The 25022-nt window shown below is 39.2% G+C and overlaps 1 pseudogene; it reads right to left on the bottom strand.

The window, feature by feature from the left end:
• Positions 1-13391: 13391 nt before the first annotated feature.
• On the bottom strand, positions 13392-14358 carry LOC111174759 (small ribosomal subunit protein uS3 pseudogene; annotated as a pseudogene).
• Positions 14359-25022: the final 10664 nt, after the last annotated feature.

The raw sequence follows: 25022 nt of genomic DNA, 5'->3' as shown, positions 1-25022 counted from the left end.
GCCGCAGGCTCGCCCCGCATCCGTATCCCTCCCTCCCCACGGCCTGAGTGGGCCAGAGCCCCCGAATCAGCTGCTCCTTTAACACCGTCCTGTCTGAGCGAAGAACAGACACCCTCAGGTGACCTACACACAGAGGCAGGGCCAGATCCAAAGCTGAACCCCAGGAGCTGTGCAAACAAAGAAGAGAAATGGAAATCTCTCCCAGCAGCCTCAGGAGCAGCGGATAAAATCTCCACAATCAACTTGATGTACCCTGCATCTGTGGAATACATGAATAGACAACGAATCATCCCAAATTGAGGAGGTGGACTTTGGGAACAAGGATATATATACTGTTTTCCCTTTTCCTCTTTTTGTGAGTATGTATGTTTATGCTTCTGTGTGTGATTTTGTCTGTATTGCTTTCCTTTTACCATCTGTCCTAGGGTTCTCTCTGTCCATTTTTTTGTTTGATTGTTCTTTTGTATAGTTTTTGGCACTTGTTATCATTGGTGGATTTGTTTTTGGTTTGGTTGCTCTCTTCCTTCTTTAATTCTTTTTTTTTTTAATTACTTTAAAAAAATTTTTTTCAATTTTTTTTTTATTTTAATAACTTTATTGTATTGTACTGTATCTTCTTCTTTCTTTCTTTCTTTCTTTTTCCCCCTTTTATTCTGAGCCGTGTGGATGACAGGCTCTTGGTGCTCCAGCCAGGCATCAGGGCTGTGCCTCTGAGGTGGGAGAGCCAAGTTCAGGACATTGGTCCACAAGAGACCTCCCAGCTCCATGTAATATCAAACCGTGAAAATCTCCCTGAGATCTCCATCTCAACGCCAAGACCCAGATCCACTCAACGACCAGCAAGCTACAGTGCTGGACACCCTATGCCAAACAACTAACAAGACAGGAACACAAGCCCACCCATTAGCAGAGAGGTTGGCTAAAATCATAATAAGGCCACAGACACCACCAAACATGGACCTGCCCACCAGAAAGACAAGATCCAGCCTCATCCACCAGAACATAGGCACTAGTCCCCTCCACCAGGAAGCCTACACAACCAGCTGAACCAACCTTAGCTACTGGGGGCAGACACCAAAAGCAACGGGAACTACGAACCTGCAGCCTGAAAAAAGGAGACCCCAAACACAGTAAATTAAGCAAAATCAGAAGAAGAGAAACACACAGCAGATGAAGGAGCAAGGCAAAAACCCACCAGACCTAACAAATGGAAACGAAATAGGCAGTCTACCTGAAAAAGAACTCAGAATAATAATAGTAAAGATGATTCAAAATCTTGGAAATAGAATGGAGAAAATACGAGAAACGTTTTACAAGGACCTAGAAAAACTAAAGAGCAAACAAACAGTGATGAACAAAACAATAAATTAAATTAAAAATTCCCTAGATGGGAACAATAGAATAATTGAGGCAGAAGAACGGATAAGTGACCTGGAAGACAAAATAGTGGAAATAACTACTGCAGAGCAGAATAAAGAAAAAAGAATGAAAAGAATTCAGGACAGTCTCAGAGACCTCTGGGACAACATTAAATGCACCAACATTCAAATGATAGGGGTCCCAGAAGAAGAAGCAAAAAAGAAAGGGACTGAAAAAATATTTGAAGACATTATATTTGAAAACTTCCCTAATATGGGGAAGAAAAGAGTCAATCAAGTCCAGGAAGCACAGAGAGTGCCATACACGATAAATCCAAGGAGAAACACGCAAAGACACATATTAATCAAACTATCAGAACTTAAATACAAAGAAAAAAATTTAAAGGCAGCAAGGGAAAAACAACAAATAACACACAAGGGAATCCCCATAAGGTTAACAGCTGATCTTCCTGCAGAAACTCTGCAAGTCAGAAGGGAGTGGCAGGACATATTTAAAGTGATGAAGGAGAAAAACCTACAACCAAGATTACTCTACCCAGCAAGGATCTCATTCAGATTTGACAGAGAAATTAAAACCTTTACACACAAGCAAAAGCTAAGAGAATTCAGTACCACCAAACCAGCTTTACAACAAATGCTAAAGGAATTTCTCTAGGCAGGAGACACAAGAGAAGGAAAAGACCTACAATAACAAACCCAAAACAATTAAGAAAATGGTAATAGAAGCATACATATCGATAATTACCTTAAATGTAAATGAATTAAATGCTCCGACCAAAAGACATTGATTGGCTGAATGGATACAAAAACAGGACCCATATATATGCTGTCTATAAGAGACCCACTTCAGACCTAGGGGCACAAACAGATTGAAAGTGAGGGGATGGAAAAAGATATTCCATGCAAATGGAAATCAAAAGAAAGCTGGAGGGACAATTCTCATATCACACAAAATTGACTTTAAAACAAAGACTATTACAAGAGACAAAGAAGGACACTCCATAATGATCAAGGGATCAATCCAAGAAGAAGATATAACAATTGTAAATATTTATGCACCCAACACAGGAGCACCTCAATACACAAGGCAAATACTAACAGCCATAAAAGGGGAAATCCACAGTAACACAGTCATAGTGGGTAACGTTAACACCCCACTTTCACCAAAGGACAGATCATGCAAAATGAAAATAAATCAGGAAACACAAGCTTTAACTGATACATTAAACAAGATGGACTTAATTGATATTTATAGGACATTCCACCCAAAACCAACAGAAGACACTTTCTTCTCAAGTGCTCATGGAACATTCTCCAGGATAGATCTTATCTTGGGTCACAAATCAAGCCTTGGTAAATTTAAGAAAATTAAAATCGTATCAAGTATCTTTTCTGACCACAATGCTATGAGACTAGATATCAATTACAGGAAAAAATCTGTAAAAAATACAAACACATGGTGGCTAAACAATACACTACTTAATAACCAAAAGGTCACTGAAGAAATCAAAGAGGAAATCAAAAAATTCCTAGAAACAAATGACAATGAATACACGATGACACAAAACCTATGGGATGCAGCAAAAGCAGTTCTAAGAGGGAAGATTATAGCAATACAATCCTACCTTAAGAAACAAGAAACATCTCAAATAAACAACCTAACCTTACACCTAAAGCACTTAGAGAAAGAAGAACAAAAAAACCCCAAAGTTAGCAGAAGGAAAGAAATCATAAAGATCAGATCAGAAATAAATGAAAAAGAAATGAAGGAAACGATAGCAAAGATCAATAAAACTAAAAGCTGGTTCTTTGAGAAGGTAAACAAAATTGATAAACCATTAGCCAGACTCATCAAGACAAAAAGTGAGAAGACTCAAATCACTAGAATTAAAAATGAAAAAGGAGAAGTAACAACTGACACTGCAGAAATACAAAGGATCAAGAGAGATTACTACAAGCAACTATATGCTAATAAAAGGGACAATACGGAAGAAATGGACAATTTTTAGAAATGCACAACCTCCCGAGACTGAACCAGGAAGAAAGAGAAAATATGAACAGACCAATCACAAGTACTGAAATTGAAACTGTGATTAAAAATCTTCCAACAAATAAAAGCCCAGGACCAGACAGCTTCACAGGCGAATTCTATCAAACATTTAGAGAAGAGCTAACACGTATGCTTCTCAAACTCTTCCAAAATATGGCAGAGGGAGGAACACTCCCAAACTCATTCTACGAGGCCAGCATCACCCTGATACCAAAACCAGACAAAGATGCCACACACACAAAGAAAAACTACAGGCCAATATCATTGATGAACAAACATGCAAAAATCCTCAACAAAAAACTAGCACACAGAATCCAGCACCACATTAAAAGGATCATATAACATGATCAAGTGGGGTTTACCCCAGGAATGCAAGGATTCTTCAATATATGCAAATCGATCAATGTGGTAAACCATATTAACAAAATGAAGGAGAAAAACCACATGATCATCTCAACAGAGGCAGAAAAAGCTTCTGACAAAATTCAACACCCATTTATGATAAAAACCTTCCAGAAAGTAGGCATAGAGGGAACTTACCTCAACATAAAAAACGTCATATATGACAAACCTACAGCCAACATCGTCCTCAATGGTGAAAAACTGAAACCATTTCCACTAAGATTATGAAAAAGACAAGGTTCCCCACTCTCACCACTATTATTCAACAGTTTTGGAAGTTTTAGCCACAGCAATCAGAGAAGAAAAAGAAATAAAAGGAATCCAAATCAGAAAAGAAGAAGTAAAGCTGTCACTGTTTGCAGGTGACATGATACTATACATAGAGAATCCTAAAGACTCTACCAGAAAACTACTAGTGCTAATCAATGAATTTGGTAAAGTAGCAGAATACAAAATTAATGCACAGAAATCTCTAGTATTCCTATACACTAATGATGAAAAATCTGAAAGTGAAATTAAGAAAACATTTACCACTGCAATGAAACGAATAAAATATCTAGGAATAAAATATATATATATATATAAAATATATATATATATATCTAGGAATAAACCGACCTAAGGAGATTAAAGACCTGTATGCAGAAAATTATAAGACACTGATGAAAGAAATTAAAGATGATACAAACAGATAGAGAGATATACCATGTTCTTGGATTGGAAGAATCAACCTTTTGAAAATGACTCTACTACCCAAAGCAATCTACAGGTTCAGTGCAATCCTTATCAAACCACCAATGGCATTTTTCACAGAACTAGAATAAAAAATTTCACAATCTGTATGGAAACACAAAAGACCCCGAATAGCCAAAGCAATCTTAAGAAAGAAAAACGGAGCTGGAGGAATCAGGTTCCCTGACTTAATACTATACTACAAAGCTACAGTAATCAAGACAGTATGGTACTGGCACAAAAACAGAAAGATAGATCAATGGAACAGGATAGAAAGCCCAGAGATAAACCCACACACATATGGTCACCTTATCTTTGATAAAGGAGGCAAGAGTATACAGTGGAGAAAAGATAGCCTCTTCAATACGCGGTGCTGGGAAAACTGGACAGCTACATGTAAAAGAATGAAATTAGAACACTCCCTAACACCATACACAAAAATAAACTCAAAATGGATTAAAGACCTAAATGTAAGGCCAGACACTATCAAACTCTTAGAAGAAAACATAGGCAGAACACTCTCTGACATAAATCACAGCAAGATCCTCTTTGACCCACCTCCTAGAAAAATGGAAATAAAAACAAAAATAAACAAATGGGACCTAATGAAACTCAAAGCCTTTTGCACAGCAAAGGAAAACATAAACAAGATGAAAAGACAACCCTCCGAATGGGAGAAAATATTTGCAAATGAAGCAACTGACAAAGGATTAATCTCAAAAATTTACAAGCAGCTCATGCAACTCAATATCAAAAAAATAAACAACCCAATCCAAAAATGGGCAGAAGACCTAAATAGACATTTCTCCAAAGAAGATATACAAATTGCCAACAAACACATGAAAGAATGCTCAACATTGTTAATCATTAGAGAAATGCAAATCAAAACTACAAAGAGATATCATCTCACACCAGTGAGAATGGCCATCACCCAAAAATCCACAAACAGTAAAGGCTGGAGAGGGTTTGGAGAAAAGGGAACCCTCTTGCACGTTGGTAGGAATTTAAATTGATACATCCACTATGGAGAACAGTATGGAGGTTCCTTAAAAAACTAAAAATAGAACTACCATACGACCCAGCAACCCCACTACTGGGCATATACTCTGAGAAAACCATAATTCAGAAACAGTCATGTACCACAATGTTCACTGCAGCTGTATTTACAATAGCCAGGACATGGAAGCAACCTAGGTGTCCATCAACAGATGAATGGATAAAGAAGATGTGGCACATATATACGATGGAATATTACTCAGCCATAAAAAGAAATGAAATTGAGTTATTTGTAGTGAGGTGGATGGACCTAGAGTCTGTCACACAGAGTGAAGTAAGTCAGAAAGAGAAAAACAAATACTGTAATCTAACACATATATATGGAATCTAAAAAAAAAAAATGGTTCTGATGAACCTAGGTGCAGGACAGGAATAAAGACGTAGACGTAGAGAATGGACTTGAGGACACGGGGAGGGAGAAGGGTAAGCTGGGACGAAGTAAGAGAGTAGCACTGACATATATACACTACCAAAGGTAAAATAGATAGCTAGTGGGAAGCAGCCACATAGCACAGGGAGATCAGCTCGGTGCTTTGTGACCACCTAGAACGGTGGGATAGGGAGGGTGGGAGGGAGGGAGATGCAAGAGGGAAGAGATATGGGGATATATGTATATGTACAACTGATTCACTTTGTTATAAAGCAGAAACTAACACACCATTGTAAAGCAATTATACTCCAATAAAGATGTTAAAAAAAAAAAAAAGAAACTGAGTTTCAATGGTCTCAGTGATTTGGGCAAGGTTAGCAGCAGTTAATGTCAGGGCTGGGACTTGAACCCACAAATCCTGATCTCGAGTCTGTTTTAGGGCTCTTTACAAATCCTTGTTACTCCTTTAGCAATCCTAACGTGCTGTGGTTTGTCAGATAAATATTTCTTTCCATTAGAGCTGAAATTGTTATCAACAGAAAATCCATCTTGTTGAGTAATTTGCTGGGGGGAGGGAGAGATGATGTCATCATGGTCATATGGTACAAAGTCACTGAATTCTGTACACACACACACGAGTTATTTATAAAGAGTTTAATTTAGCCAAAGTGTCATTTAATAATGAATAAAGCATCTCATCTCTATTTGTTCAGTTACAGTCCACGTAGTTAAGACAAGAGATATAAACTAGAATTAAACTGTTTTCAATTTTTTATTTTAAATTGAAACAAAATGCACCACCGTACCCGTGCTTTCTATTCTCACCCCTGCTGCATCCTCACATCTTTTCTTTTTCTTGTGTTTTAAATGAAAATGTTTCACACGCCTTCGGTCAATCTAACAATAATCAAAAAATGATTCTGGATCAACACACACAAAATTGGGGGAAAGAAGTAGTTTATTGGAGTCCAGGCAAATCACAAGATAAAACAGAAGTCAGTGTATTGGTGAGTTAGCGATTTAGTTTATTTTATTTTGTTTCTCTATATTCAGAGGCTAGCAAAATTACTCCTGAATTTCTGGATGTTAAGAGTCTAGAATTATTGAAATCTGAATTTTTCTGTCTCGATAACTGACTGAAAATGAAGCAAAAATATTTCCCTTTATTTTTGTTTCAAAGGTTCAATGGAACCAATTTCACAGAAAACAAATACTGGAGAAACTAATACAATTCTTCAAGGCATCCTGCTGTTTCTTAGAAGTTCCCAAACCTCACACCAATATTCCCACGTGATCAGTTTCAAAATGACCTCCTTTTATCCTGCCCCATGACTGGAAATCACCTTAAAATTCAATATGGGAGGATAAACTTTCCTGGTTCAATTTCCCAAGTGTCTTAATTGTAATTTTATCCAATTTGTTGGTAGCGACTCCCAGGAGCTGCTCAAGGACACAAAAGCTGCCCTTTTTATCCCTGCCTGCTTGTCCCCCTCTCCTTGCACGGAAGCTCTGTAATAAATGAGGAACGCACAACTGTGCTGGGTGGTTACATCTGCTCATGATTCCCTCTATGCGCTTGCTTTAGGAAGGCACTGGAGAGTCACTGAGAAGCAGAGCAATTTCTTACCCATTAGTTTGTAAGAATCCCCCTGCCCCGACATGATTTAAAACATGAGCATCATGACCTCGATATTCTCAGAAGGTATTAGTCTCCCTGCCTCTCTTTCAGGGAAGTCCTGAGTTACTTTCTTAGAAAGAGTGGATGCATCTAAAAGCTAATAGTTCTGAGTATAAGCTTGAGTACATGTCTGAACTCTTGACTTCAGGTCAAGCTAACCTAAAAAAATAAGAAATTCAATCTTGTCCTATTTGTGAGCCCTGATCGGGTCTGACACCACTGAGGAGAGTTTTTAAGTTCAGAGATTGGCACTAGCTGGTACCCATGCACTGGGAAGGAGTCCACACAAGCTGGTGGCCCAGGCTGATGGTTAGAGACAAAAGCCCCTCTCTACTAAAGCTGCAGGTGCATGAGCCAGAAGTAGTCTAAGCTCCTATCCTAAGTAAAATGACTCAGGTTAAAACTAAAGAGATGCATCTGAATAGGTCATTGATGTAAGGAGATCCTGAGGTAGGAAGCAGAGCCTGGATTGAAAAGAGAGCAAGGTAAGCAGGAGGGTGTTCGGAGAAATTGCATAGACAGGTTTTTATACATCCTCAGTAATGCATTGGGTGGATGGGCAGGATTTATTTAAAAGTCCGTGGATGGAGCTGACCTCACCACATGAGAATGCCTCCCCTAGCAGGGCTGGGTCTGAGTTTTCCAAGGCTGGTGCACTCCTAAGTCAGAGGTACATCCTCATGACTGTTCTTCAGGCTCTACCCTTTACTGCGGATGCATGAAATGGGGCCAATGGAGCTGAGGAACTCTTTCAAGCATATTTGGGCTGTTTCAGGGAAATCAGCACTAATTATTAGGTTCTAGTGTAGTGGTGGAATTTCAGCAGAGAGGCCAGGGCTGGTGTGGACACACATGAGGAAGACTGATGGAGTCGGCTGCCACAAGTTCATCCCATTGTTCTCCTCCCAGGCAGCTGGTATCCATAGGTCAGAAGAAAGAAGTCAGAGGGCAAGCTGAAATTCTACCAACTACTAGAATAATGGTGGTACCAGGAGGTGCAGAAAGAAGTGACTCAGTGTTTTCGGTGGAGGAAAGCAGTGGAGTTTTATATGGGAAATCCACAGCGGCTACTGAGTAGAACAGTTGTGTGGTCTTTAAAAGATACAATTATGAGTGTACTTCTCTCAGACCAGACTGACATGCTCACTCTGACCATTGGTCTATAAATTTTGGAAAGGTGAATGGAGCTATAGATGAACAGCCTCCTCCAAACTGGGATTTAAGTGGTCGGGTTATATTAGGCCCTAAAAGACTTCCTTGATAAATAGGGAGGGTATCAGGGAATGGTGCCCTGGTGGGAAGGATCAGGATAGGGAGTAAGCCCTAAATTGGTTTCTTATGGAGGATGCCTATATCAGTCAGGGCAGGCTAGGTTATGCTGCAGTAAAAATTACCCCCAAATCTGAATGGCTTAAAAGAAGAAATTTCATTTATCATTCAGGGTGTTTGTCCCTTAGGGATCTGCTGGGGGCCCTACTCCATTTACTTTCACTCAGGAACCCACACCAAGGGAGATTTAATCTGTGTGCTGCCATGTTTGCTCTGGCAGGAAAATGAGAACACAGCAAATCATGCACCAGCCCTTAAAACTCAGCCCACAGTTGATATTTGTCATTTCTGTTCTCATTTCATTGATTACAGCAAGTCACGTGGTCACACCTAACCCTAAGAGGGCAGAGAAGTGCAAGTTGTCCATGTGCCCAAAGGGAGGACTAAAAATATTTCATGATCAGCACTAATGATTACCAAAATGTCCACATCACTAAGATGGTATCATGACCATGAGAAGGGAGGGGGTTGGTCTGAAATGATGGTGTGTCTGAACAGTTCACAGTTTGCTGGATATGTGGCGCTAGCTCAGCACTGCCACCATCACCACCCAACCCCCACCTCAGTCCTCTCCTTGACCTGGGTATTTTAGGTGTCAATTTCTGTAATAGGTGAATTAATGGTGCCCCAAAAACACACATGCCCTAATCCCTAGAATCTATGAATATGTTACTTTATATGGCAAAAGTAACTTTGCAGATGTGATTAAGTTAAGGATCTTGGGATGCGGAGATGATCATGGATTATCCAGGTGGACCCAATGGAATCACAGGGGCCCCTATAAGAGGGAGACGGGAGTGTACGTTAAAGAAAAAAAAGAGATTTGAGGATGTTACACTGCTGGGTTTGAAGACAGAGGATGGGGCCACAAGCCAAGGAAAGCAGGCAGTCTCTAGAAGCTGGAAAGGGGAAAGAAATAGAGTCTCTACTAGAGCTTCCAGGGAGAACATGGCCCTACCTACACCTTGATTTTAGCACAGTTAGTGTGTCTCAGACTTCTGAACTCCAGAACAGTAAGAGAATAAAATTGTGTTGTTTAGATTACCACTAAATCTGTGGTAATATGTCCAGTAGCAAGAGGAAACGAATACAATGTCCCAGAAAATGTGATATAAGAGGAAAGTCCTCAGACAGAGTTTGGAATGGGCAAAGTTAGATGACAGGAAGCATTGTTGCAAAGGTGTAGTGTTGGTACATGATGAGTGTGAATTTCATGGCCACCACTCAAACCCACTGACCTGGGAGGGCAGGCGGCCCCAACTCCAAAGGTATCCCTAATAAAAGAACTTGGTCCTGTCACTTAATTATGTTTTAAATGAGTAAAACACAACCCCACATGTGCAGAAACATGAATTCCTTCTTGCTTTTCTTCCTCCTAACTTTTCCCTCTCCACACCTCCCCTGCTCTCAGCTTCAACTCCTTTCCATTTCAGCTGAACCAGCAGCAAATGCCAATACTGAGCAAGGTAGTCATGATTTTAAACACCTTCACTTGCAGAGCATAGCATCATTCCAGGACGATCATAGGGTCAACCACACACCCAAAACTTAAATCTGCTCTACAACTTCCATTCCAGGTTAATGTCTACACGTAAAACGGAGTTAGGTTTTAGACTCCAAAAACTATAAACAGTGTTTTACTATGTGCAGGGATGTCACTTACAGCTGTACAGATTGTGCACAACACAGTCCTATGGGGACACCATGCCAACAGGTCCATGTCAATGGTGCTTCCAAAAATTCTGCAGTCCACAACTCACACAACTGTATGTGGCAGCCTTACACTCTACAAATACCCATTCAGATATGTGAAAAGTGGGTGAGATGTAGGACAATTCTTCACTGTGCGGAACCATCCCATCTATCTAGCATCTGTGGCCTCTACCCATTCTATAACAGTAGCACACCTCAATCATTCTGACAACACAAAACACTCCACAAACTTACAAACTGCTCCTGTGGAACAACAGTGCATTCATGCTTCATTTCTCTGATCTCATCTTTTAAGCTCTCATTCTTGCACCAATGACACCAATCTTCTTGATATTCTTTTAACAGTCCATGTTTCCTCCTTCCTCAAGAGTCTCTGCAACTTATTTCTCTGGGATGAACACTCTGAGGCTTAACATCTCCAAACTCTCCTTCACTCCCTTCATACCCCTGCCCAAATGTCACCTTATCAAAAAGTCCTTCTCTGGCCACCCTATATAAGATAGAAATCCCACACCTACCCCAGCACTTCTTGCCCCTCTTATTTTGCTTTATTTTTCTTAACATCATGATCACTCTCTATAGCGCTTTTACTGAGTTATTTATTTTCTGTATCCCTTCACTAGCACTTAAGTTTCATAAGGCCAGGAACTTGACCTGTTTCATTCACTGTTATACCCCCAGCACCTAGGACAGTGCCTTCCTTGCCCTAGCCATTCAATAATTATTTGTGCCATGAATAGTACATGGTAACAACTTCACTCATGATGGCATATGCTCAGTAACACTCCTTTTCCCATTTATCCAAGTCAATGAATTCAATCACTTCACTTCCCTCCTTCCTATTCATAACTTGAGTTGCACTGCCCAAAGTAAAAAAAGATCAGATAGTCAGCAAGTCCTATCTTAGAACATTATATCACATTGATGTTTCTTGTATGAGGGGATGAATGCAGAGTAGTTTTCAGATAAGAAGTTGTGTGTTTTCACTAAGTTCATTTAACATAAGTATGCTCTCCATATAGGTCTGGAAGACAAAGATAAAGATAGAAATTGGGCATGGCATGACACAAGGAACTTGACAGGCATTATCACATTTAATCCGTACAGCCATCTTGTAAAATAGAGAAAACTAAAGCTATTTCACCTAAGAGAAAACAAAGGTTCAGTGATAATAAGTTAATACCAGAGCAGAATTAAACACCATGCCTGTCTGACTGTAAAATTTATGGTCATTTTACCCCATCACTGGAGCGAGACAATGAAATATGCTGAACACAAGTGCTATTTCCTCAAGATTTGAGCATCATTTTAAGGGTCACAGTTTATTTAAAAAAAAAAATCCTAGATTCATTTTCAAGAATATTTATTTTATGCTCATTTATGGACAATATCTGGAAACACTTGAGAAATGAGGTCAACTCCCCCTTATCTTTAGACAAATTATACAAGATTTTGGCTCACTCATGGCAAATTTTTGTTTAAAGCCAGTTTATTAACCAACAGCACCTACTCTGCTTAATGAATTGCTTTCTTGATATTATTGGCAGTCTGTACCCTACCTACTTAATTACTGCGTTCTAAAATAATCAATGTCTTTTGTCTTACCGAGGCCAAAACCAAGACAAATTATGAGACAGAGAGATGCTTCTGTGCTCCTCCCATCCCTTCCTTGTTAGGATCTTGCTAGAGGAGAACAGAGAAACAAAAGGAAGATAGACTGCAAGGAGAACTGCTTACTCAACAATAGGTCTGACATGTAAAGGTCAATAACCAGAATCCTAGTAGGGCATCCCAACAGCCAATGTTCAGCTGGCTTTAGACATTGGCTATTGGGAATCTTAGAAGTCAAAGAAGTATTAATCACTTCCTTGTGCACCACATTGAGTGGTTTCTATATTATTATTTAATGCTCACAATACGGGAATTTACTGTTAGCTCTAATTTACAAATGAGATGTTGAAAACCTTCACTAAGCTTAGATATAAAGGAACTAGAATCTCACCCAAGTATATCTGACTCCAGGGCCCATGTCCTTCACCACTGAACTATGGTACAGGACAGGAGCATTCCACGTCAGAGAAGGCAGGAGTATGTCAATTTCCAGTGCCAGTCTGTAGAAGCAGGACCTTTGGCTCATGGCTAGACAGAAAAGGGCCATGATCTACACCCTGAGGTAAGAGTAGGACACAACCAAGTGCGCCCAGGCCTAGCTAAGTATACCAGAGCCTGGTAAACATATAATCTGTGATCCACAGGTCAATGAGTCTCACTTCAGGTAAAGTGCTGCTCATGGCATCTCTAAAGCTTTTGGATGAAACTGTACACAAGGACCTAACTGCAGAAAAAATATTGTGGAAGAAGACCTCATAGTCCAACAAAAATTATCAAAACTCTTAAACATAAAAAACATTATCTACTTCCTTCATTCTACTAATATTTCTCTTTTTCTGAATAACCCCCAAATAAAATGGTTGCTGTATTCATTTTCTATGTGCAATACAGAAAATCATCTTAAACATATCCCTCTTCTAAACCTATAACCCTGAACTACAGATGAGTTAATCAAGGTGCTTTCCTGTTAGCAGTCAGCTTACACCATCACCAGATTTACCCCTCAACAGGATACTTCTCTGGTTACCTCTGCTTGGGTCCTCCTGTTCTGGCCCTTGCCTCACAGATACAATTGAAACCAAGAGGATTTCAGGGAAAGCAAAGAAACATTGTGAGCCAGACAGCTCTAAGAATCAATCAAGTAATGCTCCCATGCCATTGTAAAGCAATTATACTCCAATAAAGATGTTAAAAAAATAAAATAAAATAAAAGCTGATGCAAAAAAAAAAAAAGTAATGCTCCCATGGAGCAACATGACCCTCAGTCTGAACACTGAATGTACAGTCTAGTCAGTCCACAGGTCTTTAAAAAATATTTTATTTTATTAAAGGTCTTTACAGAGTAACATCCAGATCCAGCTGCCAAGGACACCCTATTATGCTAGGAGTACTGGCTGGGGCATGGTAAGTAGCTCCAGCTTCCCACCCTTCTCTTCAGAGATGGGAGTGGTGGGTGTTATCTCATTTGGGGGTTCCACAATGCTCACGAGGTCAGGAAGGGGCTTCTTAAGGCCAATCTTACCACTTGGGTCCCAAGGCAGCATGACCTTCACTTTGATGCCCAGCACACCCTGACTGTGTAGCACGTGGCACATGGCAGTGTCAACATAGTGGTTAACAGAGTCCCAGATCATCAGGCCATCCACAAACTTCATGGATTTAGCGCTATATCCTCAGAGTTTCCCAGTACCATGGCTATGCAGGCTTTAGCCCCACATTCCATGATGAACGGCAGCATACCACAGCAGGCCCTCCTCCACACAGCAAGTCCTCCTAGGAATCTGTAATACAGAGACTCTGCCTGGGCAATAGCACACAGACCTCTTGTGGCCACCTTTTCAGTATAAAGCTCTACACTGCCCTCAGGGAAGCTAGATCTTTTCTGAACCACAGCAGTCAGATTTCTGTCATGGCTGTTGTAACTCAGAACTCCATAGTATCCATCTTCAGCCAGCTCCTGAGTGAGAAACCCATTCAGTTCAGCTTTGAAGATATTATCGGTGACAAACTTCCTCTCCTTGGAAATCTGCACCACCATCTTGCCGCCATGTGCTGCCATGAGGAAAAACTACTAACACATCTTGAGTTCATACTATGTAGAAGACACTTTTTTGAGTTTAGACTTTTGAGATCCAAATTAGAGTAGTCTAAATATGTAGTTTTGTTTATCTCTATTTAACTACCCTATTCCTGAGTTGCGTTCCTGAAACTTGACTGTAGTAGAAGTTTTCCAGGTAAAGGAAAGAAAGGAAATTCAGGCCAGGAAATAAGTGGCATGAATAAATGACAGGAAATGTGAAAGTCTTTACCTGATTTGGGGAAAGGTGAGAAGTATAAGATGGGTGAAATATAAGGTGATGGACATGGTGGGTGAGGATGACAAAGTCACCATCTTTATTGTACTCTGTGGGGGAAACTTCAGGAGGGAGAAGATGTAGAAATTATTGGAGGCAGACAAGACTTTTTGTTACCTTACATTACACTTCTTTCATCTCAGTCGCTTTAGCTCTCAGTCCATCTCATTCTCAGGAGGAATGTGCTTTGACAACCAAACATTTTGATTCAGGATCTGTTTCAAGGAAGGCTTGATTTCTGTGAGAAAAATCTGGATGGGTTCCCAGCTTCTCCTCTGCCCGGCCTTCATTCACAGCATGCTTTCCTCATTCTCTTTGATGTGAATTTTCAGAATATCATTGGGTGTAATCAATATTCAAACATAATTTCAATAAACCCATCCAAAAGCAGGTTCAAATGTTTTCACAATACTTCTCACCAGCCTTGAGAGTGCTCTTTCTGGCCATCAGAGTCACCACCATAAAGTGTATGGGTTGGCCCTAAACAAGAATGGCCAACTAAGGGGACAGTAGACACAGAAATCTAGCACCAATTCTGCTCCTGCAGTTGAAGAGCTCAACAGGAGGTGGCATCACCCCAAAAATAAAGCACTTGTTTTTTTCCCATACAAATAAACTGCTTAGGCTATTAGCGGCCTTTTGGCCCAACAGAAAAAACACGCCTACGTAACACATTACTATTTCAGCCAGAAAGAATAATAACAAAAGATAGATAATTTTGTCTAGAAGAAAATGAGTTGAACCCTCAGAGAATAACAAAATGTGACTTTATATAAAATAATACAATACATGTAAATAAGTGCCTGTCGTACAGTAAGCAGAACAATGATGTCTACTTATTACTAATATCGGTAATAATATTTCATTTTCATTATTTATTATTTTTAGGGAATTGAGAGTGTTTACGTAATTGATTTTTAAAGTTACCAAAACACTCCATGGCTATCATTTCAGTGTAAATTGAATGTAGCTGTTCTGACCTATAAAAGAAGACAAAGGCTATCAAGATATATTTTTTAAAAGCTGATGAAAATATGGCAGTGTTTTAAGTTTTGACAGAACTGAGCGAGAAAGTACTCCAGAGTTATATTATTTTTGCTAATTTTCAGGATGCTTAAAATGTTTTATAATTTTATGTAATATATAAATATTCTAATCTCCCCAAATAGAAAAGACAGCCTTGATACTAGAAGTGGGGGCAAGGAAACTCTAACACTAAGTCAAGTGGCTGAGATCTGGTCCTATTTACTTCCTACATGACCTTGAGCTGATCAATTTACTACCTCTCTAACCAAGCATTTTCTCACTTGTAAAATACAAGAATTGTACTAGAAGATCTCTCAGGTTCTTTACTCAAATTTTATGACCAAGTCTACTCTTTGACAGCTAAAAAAGATAGGGCTGATTTTAGTGCATACTGTCTGTCCCCATATCTTGAAAATAACTGATTGCCTAGAAGGGTCAAAGATGCGCCATCTGCTTCTATTACCAATTACATTGTGAAGCTGCCTCAAGTTTAAAAAAGAAAAATTTAGTGAAAAACAGAAGTTGAGCTGTAAATAATATCACCCCCACACATTTACTGAATAATTCATAACCAGTACGTAGTAGAAGCATAATTTTTAAAATGACATTTTCCCCAAATACCTGAATGTTCTGACATCAGTAACAAATGATTTAGTTGGCATTACCTTAAAAGTTACAGTGTTTAGAGATTGACATCTCAGATTTAAATTTATTTTATTCTTATCAATTTCCTTTAAATCAACTTTGCTGTATTATATCAGAATGAAATATTTGCCATAGTTGACTATCCCTCATTATTTTTCACATATCCTTTTGTAATATTCTTTATCCAATGTTTTTTCTTTTGAAATATTCCATTTTTCCTCACCAGTGAGATCCTTCACTGTCATTCAAACTGCATAAAATAATCTTACAATTTGATAAATTAATATAAGAACATTTTATTTAATTATGCATAAGGAGAACTAGTATTACGTTAGTGATTTTTCAATCTGATACAATGAAAACACACTTGTTCCAATTTATTTTACTCACCACTATCTTATTTTTAATTTATTTATTTTTGGCTGCGTTGGGTGTTCGTTGCTGTGTGTGGGCTCTAGGTGCATGGGCTGCAGTAGTTGTGGCTCGTGGGCTCTAGAGCGCAGGCTCAGTAGTTGTGGCGCACGGGCTTAGTTGCTCCGCAACATGTGGGATCTTCCCTGACCAGGGCTCGAACCTGTGTCCCCTAGCTTTGGCAGGCGGATTCTTAACCACTGCGCCACCAGGGAAATCCCTCACCATTTTCTTTTATCCTCTCTACCATTTTATATTGGCCTCCTCAAACTGCAATTTGCTCCAATTTTTAACGAAATTGTATTGCTGTCCAAATTCTTTCTCAAATAGGATAAGATATACTTATGTCTTCTACTGCATCTCCAAGTTACACCACAAAACGCGAAAACAAAGTGAGATTATATGAGGAATTTTGCATAGCAGTACTCCTACACCAATTACAATTTACAAGGAGCATTAGTATCAGCTGTGTCTCAGAGCTTCAATCCAATGTCAGCTGAGTCTCCCAAGTGAGCCAATCATAGCCCTTCCCACCTTTAATTGCAATCCCATAACTGCCTCCCTTTGAGAATTCAAGGTGCTTCCCTGAGAGTTCTCTAATCTGCCAACACAACCTCTAACCCATTCAGGTCATATACACTTTTTAGAAGAATGCAGGGGCATCTCCAGATTTTCTGAATAGGAAGGGCTTCTGGACAGCTCTCTGATTTGAAGAAGTAGTTATATAACTTGAAGCCATATACATAGAAAACTTGCTATTTTTCTTAGATTGTATGAACATTCAGATTGTTTTGGGGGTTCCCCTCGTCATAAGCCATCCCTTGGTTTCTCAGCCACAATAGTGACTTGACTTTTCATTTGACCAGGAAGTCCTATTACAATCCAAGTCCCAGAGGGTGGGAGTTAAGTCCACTTCCTTATACAGGCTTTCAGATGTTAACTATGCTGTGGGATACTGTCTGGCTAGGGCAAATGGTTTTGTGTACAAAATGAAGTTTTCCTTTTATTCGGCCTGAAAATTTTCTATCTATTGACAACTGTCATGATTAGCCATCCTGAAGAACTCTTTTTACTGGCTCAAAAGTATATGTGTTGAATTTTTTAAACTTTTATTCATTCTTTCATTTATTCAATAAATATTTATTGAGAACTCACTACAGTGCATCAGGTATTATTCTAGACACTTTGTGAGTACTTGAAAATTGACTATAGATTGATAATAAAATAAAACCAAAATTAGTGCTTTTGGTGGGGTTTTTGTGCTTATTTCAACCTATGAATTACAATGTTCTTCAACACTATAGCTTAAGAGTAAATAAAGAAGGGCTAAATGACAGACCTATGGATAAATAGAATAGACTAAATATCTACCTAAAAGTCTTCCTTTGAGCTCACCACCCACATGTGTTTATTCTCTGTCTCTCGTTCTCTCTCTCATTCTCTCTCTCTCTCTCCCTATCACACTCCTAAGGTTCCCATTCATATTTCCAACTCTATGCTTAATGACAGATACCTCCTGTCAGTGAATAATGTGTTACCACAGATGGGTAGCACACCACCCCCACTTAAACTCATCTTCTGCCTTGGATAGATCACCCACTCAGTTGTAGTACCAATGGGTCCCTTGGGAAGTGGGCACTGAGATGATGTTAGGAGTGCAAGAGGTTTATTGTGTTGTGACTGGAGAAAGGGTGGGTTAATGCTTGTGAGAAATAAAAAGGGAGAGGAAGCAGGATGGGATGGGGAAAAGATCAGATCACCACACAGATCTGACCAAGTCTTGCCAACACAATGAGGAGCAGTGGAACAACGCTTTATCAGGTAGAAACGGCCGGGTCCTAGCACCTCTGTGCTCAGTAGCTGGCTAGTCACTGCCCAGGAAGAGCACAGCTTCATCTGGAAAACTGAAGTGGGTCCTGAAGGCATTAGCAGCTGGAGGCTGTCAAGTGACCACACTCCCCATAGCTGAACATCAAGTTCTATCTTGAAGGAAAATCCAAGCCCACGCAACCACAGTGTTCTCGAGAACAGAGCCCTAAGGAAATGGAATAAGACACTTCTAAGAATTAGACCATGAACGGGACCAAGAGAAAGAGCTGCCTAAAAGGGATGTAGGAGGACTGAGAAGAGTGACCAAAGGAGATACCCTGAACATCTCTTGAGTACCTGCATCACAGAGGACCCCAAAACACTGTGACAACTGCAGGGAGTGAAGACACGAGCCTAGTGTTTTAATAATCTGACCCCAGACCAGGAATCACTCCTGGCTCCACCACGTAAGAACCTGGTGATATTGGTCATTACCCAACCTCTCCACATTGCAGCGTCCTTATCTGTACAATGTATTAATGTAAGAGGAGTATTAAAAATTAGAGATAAAGATAAAATCACTATAACATATTAAGTCCTCAATATTTATTTACCATTATTATTGCCATTGTTGTTGTTGCCAGTTGTTGTTCTATTGAAGACCTTGTTAACCTACTTCAGATTTGCCCCAGATTCCCAGGGCAGGGCTGCTAGAATACAGTCTACTTGAGTGGATAAGGCAGACTCTGGAGATGAACTGCCTGACTTCAAATCCCAACTCTACTATCTAAGAGTTGTGAAGTCTTGAGTAATTATTGAACTTCTCAGTGCCTCAGTTTTCTAATCTGGAAGAGAAGGATAACAACAGTACATATTTCCTGAGTTTATTTCAGGAAATGTACTTAGTACAGAGCAAGCCACTTAGTAAGTGCTCAATAAACGGTAGCTGTTAGCACTTAAAAGTATTTTTGCTTTATTATAAAATAAATACATTTTAAAACATTTCAAAAATAGAGCTTTTTTAAACTAAAACAAAACCAAAAAATTCCATTTGTTTCCTGTAAAAGACTAAATGCTTCTCAGTTTGTACAATCCCAAATAAACAGTCTACATAGAGTCCGCCAAAATTCTATATTGCTTTCTGCTAACACCTAGTATGTTTTCAACATATTATTTAAATATTCTTTAGTTATTCTTTAATGACTATCTTACAGGTCACTGTAAGGAAAAAAACCTCCATCATCTGCATAAATTCTGAACTTAACTTTCTCCTTGTTCCAGCTCAAAAAGCAAAAATGTATGCAATGGGCTCAAATGGAAAACTGTTGATGCGTGTTATTCCTTGGTGTGTGTTTTTAGTTTTGATTCTAGGTACATCCACAGACTACATAACATGTGGTTGGAAATCTTTTCAATAATCTAGGTCTTTGGCATCATGTTGACAAAACTGGATGATTGATTGTTCCTGACATATTTTTTAATCCAGATGTTTGAATTTCCTGAAGGCCTGGCCCAAGGGTTGGTTTGTTCTTGGAATGATATTATGGTGCAAGCATCTTGAAATTCAGAACGCTATTTTATAAACCTACTCAGCAAAATGCCCTATACACTTAATCCCATAAATGCTACTTGATTTTTTATTCAACCAAATTGTTAATTGAAAAGACATTGAGAGGATTCTAGAGATGCAATACTCAGGAAATGTATTAACAACAGAGCACAAAAATGAAGAAACAATCACTAAATGGCATTTATGAATTTTAGGTACAAACTCCAGACTTCCACAGACTTACCTCAAGGCCTGAAAAAGACATGGTTAAGTTACTCTATCTTACGGCTAGATTGTGTTCTGAAAGCCTGTTGGTAGTTAGAATTAATTTACCCATTGTCAAAAGTTATAAAGATGGTAAAGTTCCAAGGTTAGTCCACAAAAATCTATTTAACTGGCAACAAAGCTGCATATTATTAACCAACTCCCAGAGCTCTGCCTTGAGTCTTCTGGGTCCTGCGTGTCCCAGGACTTTAAAGTACTTAGTTATAAATAATCCGTAAACTGCTCTAAACCAGGGAGGGCCTAAACTGTAGCCCCTGATCTCAACAACTCCAGCCTTAAAGGGCTGACCAGCTGTGGAGAGTGGGCCTAGTGGTGCCTCTGTTGCTAGGCAGCTTCCACCTCAAGAAAGCAAGATTACTGGTATGTGGACATACCAGTAATATTTACTGCCTTAATTTTCCCTCCGGTTTATACTTCCCAGAGTCTAATTTCATAACACCTGATATTTCCCACTTTTAATGTCTTTCTAGTCTTATTTTTTTCTTCTTAGTCTTTTGGCTGGTCTTTTAAAGACCAATGTGAAGAATTTTAATATGCAATTATAAACCCACAATGGTCCATAAATTCGGTTCCTCCTTCCCTAACACCAACAAATTGAGTCCTGGAACCACCAATAATTGACCAAAAATATGAAAAATGTTGGTGATTCAATGTGAATTAAAGAAAATAAAAAGTAAACTCATATAATATTGAATGTGATATCATCTTGAAAATGTATATATCTCATCTTTATTCATTATTTTCTGGCTCACTATCAGCTCAGGCATTTATTCCCAGAGCCTTCCCTGATCCCACCTCCACCTCCAGCCTTGTTACACGTCTCTCATCTGTGCTTCTAACTTCCTTATGTCTTTCTCTGTGATTGCCCTCACCACATTGCACTAAAAGTGTCTATTTATATATCTTTCTCTCTGATTAGACTGTAACCTTCTGGAAGCAAGAACTGTGACTTATCTGTCCTCTCATCCCCTGCACTAGCAAACTGCCTGTATATAGTGTAGGTGCTCAAGAAGTTTTTATGAATAAATTACCCTCTATCAGGCACCAAACAATATGCAAGATGTTTTTACAAATATTTGGATTTATAATGTAATACTATAAATATTTTTAAATTATAGGTATTATCATATGTAATTCTAGCAAAAAAACCTTATGAGATAGGTAAGACTATTACCAGTTTAGAGGGGTTGAGTCACACCATCAGAAAGGGTCAGAACTGGCACTGAAAGTCAGAGGAAAGGATCTCCAAAGCCCTGTGTCCACCACTCTTTCCCATTGCTTGTATGAGCTATTGGCACTGCAGAATGATGTGTTACTCACTTTTTTCCAAAATAAACCATCTACTTGTTCTCTTCCATTAATAGGTAATCAAGAATTAGTAAGATGTGCTTTCAATTATCTTTTCTTAGACATTACACTTAAGAGTCTAGTCAAGCACACATTTTTTTCTATCAATGTCCAAGTGACAGCATTAACCATGTAGCTTCATTATAATAATTGAGAGAGAATTCCATCAGAAATCTCACAGGCCCTGGGTATGAGCTGCATGGGCTATATATGGAAAACCCTATCTTCTTTGTTAATTATAAGATCTGGTTTTCGTCAGCTGTTAAAAGGGCTTGGAGATGATGTGAAGATCCCTCTGGCCCTTGTGGGCACCATCATCATGAATTAATAGATGAAATACAGCCTGCACACACACTTGGAAAACACCACCAGCTTCTATTCTTCACAGTCTTACATTTTCCACTCACAGGTTCCAGGATCAGAGAGGAAGTCGGGAATCATTAAAAACAACAGCTGAAAAAAGGCAGAAAGGCAGAGATCACTCATTTCCTAATGGCAACAAAATGATCAGGAGAACAAGTTCAGGACCCCTATGCCTTGTTGCATAGAGTGACAAGATTAAAAAGGATAAGATGTTGCTGCCAAGATGCTGAGGAGCCATCTCAGAGAACTTGGAAGGTGACTCCAAGACCTATGGTCAGAGCATGGACTTCCAGTCAATCCCCTAAATCATATTCAAGATGAGGCCTGCCCTCAGGGATCAACATGAAGGCTCCAGATCAGCATATGAGTGTGAAACACCTGGAAAAAGTAGTGCGAAAATCAAAGCTCATCTCTTAGTGAAGAGGAAATCTAGCCTGATATTGGCTAGAGAAGGAAAGATACCCTGGATTGCTACCTAGGACAGAAGATGCTCTCATGGTGTCTGAGGTCAAACTAAGCACTTTTATCCTCAGAGACCTAGGTTTCAGTATATTTGGACCATCAGATCATTGTAAGAACAGACTCATCCACGTCTACCAATTTTAATCCCTCTGAATTTTTGCCTCTAGCGTTCTCTGTGGAATATTACATCCCATTTTGGGACTACATGAAGAAACCCATGTTCTCAGATGACCTAGGGACCTCATCCAAATAAAAGAATGCCACCCTCCTTCTCAGATAGTTTGAACTCCATTGACAATTGTCAAATCCATTGACAATTTCTCTGCTGGTCTATGTACAGATTCAGAGCTCAGTTAGGGAAGCTGTTTCTGTCTAGTTCCCCTGCCCCACTGTAAACCTAAAACCTTGCCCTACCAAAGAATAACTGGAAAATGAACTCTTCAGATAAACAAAAATTCTTTACCTAAAATCTGATTCTTTAATGAAGAGGAAATTTTTTCCTTTAGTCCAATAGTAGTCCAATAGTCTCTCTCCCCCATCCCTGTTATTATTTTTGCTAAGTAATATTTCATAAGTGACAACAGATTGCAGAACACTGCGCTTAGCATTATCACATATCTATAGCTTCAGACTGTATAAATTCAAACAATAAAAGAAGTTTTGTGACCACCAAGAAGACATAGTTGAAAGACCTAAAAAATGCAACAAGGCGTAGATTTTACTAAAATTTTCTGAGTGCCTATTATGTTATGCAAAATGCTGACACTCTGTGATAGACAGAACTTTCTGAGTTGCAAAACATGGCAATCCAATTTAAACTAATAGATGCAAAGTCAAGGGAATTCATTAGAAGACTTCTAGAGGGTTGCACCAAAGCCAGAGTGAAGATCAGCCTAGACTCAGAAATGGAGCTGGGACCGGATGCCCTATCCCTGACCGGACCAAAGAGTCCTTTAGTCCTTCTGTAAGGAGCCAGAACAGACTCTCCCTCTCTCAGTCTACTTTTCTCTATCTGCTTGACTCTTCTTTCTAACTTCAGTCCTTCTTCTGCTCGTAAGTTCATAGCACAGACCACGGTCACCAATAGTCACTCAGTTTTATATTCTACCATACAAATACTCAGAGGGAGACATCTCCCTGTTTTCTGTCTCTATCTCTCTCCCCTATTTTCTATCTGGGCCTTAAATGAGTCACTAATTTAAGGAGTCCCAAATTAGGCTTGAAGATAGTGAACTGCCAATAATATAACTTAACCGATTTCAGAAAAATATACAACAAAATTTCCATGATGTCATTAAGGATAAGATAGTGAAAGAAAATAAATATTACATTAAAACCACAAGGTTTACATCACTGAAAAGCACAAAGATTTGCAAACCCATGAACGGAGTAACAAAGAATTATGAAAAATAAAGACAGCGAGAAAACAAAGCTCAGATCACTATGTAGATTTGACCAAGTCTTAGACAAACTAAAAGGCAGCTCCGAAGCAAAGAGTGCCTATTAGAGGAGGTCAGGATTGGACAGAAATGGCCAGGCCCTAGTACCCCCTGCCATGCTCACTCATTGGCTGGTGGCTGCCCGAAAAGAGCAGAGCCATAGCTTGAAAGCTGAAGCCAATAACAGCAGGAAATTGTCTGCTAACTGCACTTATTGCACCTGAATAGCAAATTTTTTCTTGAAAAGAGGTTTAAGTGACACAACTCCACTTCAGCAGTGTATAAAAGTAGAATGATAGCAAGGCATATAAAAGCCTGCATTCCCAGCAGCAGGGAGGACATGTTCATTTTCTTGTACCCTTACCAACCTTGAATATTGTATGTGGTTGATTTTTTTTAGATTTTCAAGTTTTCTGTACATAGTATTTTCTTGCAATTTAAAAGAATAAAAATTAATTTCCATAAATATGGTTGCAAAAAAAAAACGTAGAATGATGTTTACCATTTTTTAGCTGCTCCGAAGCCATCCCTCTTTGTAAGAGCAACCCAGTTTTTGTTCGGGGTAAGTTGCACATTGTACTGTGTCAATGGAAGAGCAATGCCAGCGTTATAAGCTGAATTGTGCCCCTCCGACACACACCCACACAAATTCATGTGTTGATGTCTTAATTTCTAGTACTTTAGAATGTAACTATATTTGGAGATAGGGTCTTTAAAGATATAAATTAAAATAGCATCATTAGAGTGAGCCCTAATCCAATATGAATGCTGTCTTTGTAAGAGAACATTTAGACACAGACACATAGAGAGGGGAGACTAAGTGAAGGTACATGGAGAAGCTGGCCATCTACAAACCAAGAAAAGAGGCCTGGAAAAGATTCTTCCGTCACAGCCCTCAGAAGGAACCAACCCTCCTGACACCTCAATGTTGGATTTCTAGCCTCTAGAACTGCAAGAAAATAAATTTCCGTTGCTTAAGCCACGCAGTCTGTGGTATTTTGTTACTGCAGCC

Source organism: Delphinapterus leucas, chromosome 13 (genome assembly GCF_059928025.1).
Source record: "Delphinapterus leucas isolate spDelLeu-1000000601 "Yukka" chromosome 13, BTC_Dleu_Yukka2, whole genome shotgun sequence".
NCBI lineage: Eukaryota > Metazoa > Chordata > Mammalia > Artiodactyla > Monodontidae > Delphinapterus > Delphinapterus leucas.
The sequence above is the reverse complement of the archived record's forward strand: the minus strand, read 5'-3'. Positions and strand labels throughout refer to the sequence as shown.